General features: G+C 43.5%; 1 non-coding gene across 1 annotated transcript; it reads left to right on the plus strand.

Annotated features, from left to right (window-relative positions):
* Positions 1 to 375: 375 nt before the first annotated feature.
* TRNAY-GUA (transfer RNA tyrosine (anticodon GUA)) lies at positions 376 to 447 on the plus strand. Its single transcript has one exon. It is a non-coding gene; the product is annotated as a tRNA-Tyr (tRNA).
* Positions 448 to 909: the final 462 nt, after the last annotated feature.

The raw sequence follows: 909 nt of genomic DNA on the forward strand, positions 1-909 counted from the left end.
AATAAGGTCAGCTCATAAATCTAAGATAAGTCCTTCCTGTGTACATACAGTTAGAAATAGCATATCAGTGTCTCATTCTTAAATATGAAAGAACAATCAAGCACAATCAGAATTTAAATAAATCCCATAAAATGAGAGACAATGAAATGAAAAATGAAAAAACAAACAAGAGGAAACAGAAACAATAGAGAGAATCCTTTTTCAAAAAAAAACCCCAATAATATCACTGGAGAGCTGAGGATTTATAATATACAAAAATACGATATAACAGAAAAACTGGAATAATTTTTAAAATTAAAAACTGTGATAGGAAAAATTAAATATTTAATGGATGTTATAGAAACTAAAGTTGAAGATATCTTCCCAAAAGTAGTTTCCCTGGTGGCTCAGACGGTAAAGCATCTGCCTGTAAAGCAGGAGACCTGGGTTCGATCCCTGGGTCGGGAAGATCCCCTGGAGAAGGAAATGGCAACCCACTCCAGTACTCTTGCCTGGAAAATTCCATGGATGGAGGAGCCTGGTAGGCTACAGTCCATGGGGTCGCAAAGAGTCGGACACGACTGAGCAACTTCACAGGTTCGCTGGCTCCCAAAAGTAAAACAAAAAATTAAAGATTCAGATAATGGGGGCTTCCTGGGTGGTCCAGTGGTTAAGAATCTGCCTTGCAATGCAAGGGACACTGGTTTGATCCCTGGTCCGGGAGGATCCCACATGCCACATGCCACAGGGCAACGGAGCCTGTGTGCCACAACTAATGAACCCGGGTTCTGGAGCCCCAAGCCAAAACTACTAAAGCCCGTGTGCCCCTGGAGCCTGTGCTCTACAACAAGAGAAGCCACAGCAGTGACAAGCCCTCAGCGCCACAACTGGAGAGAGCAGCCCCCACTCCCCACAGCTAGAGAAAGCCTG

This window comes from Dama dama, chromosome 21 (genome assembly GCF_033118175.1).
Source record: "Dama dama isolate Ldn47 chromosome 21, ASM3311817v1, whole genome shotgun sequence".
NCBI classification, from domain to species: domain Eukaryota; kingdom Metazoa; phylum Chordata; class Mammalia; order Artiodactyla; family Cervidae; genus Dama; species Dama dama.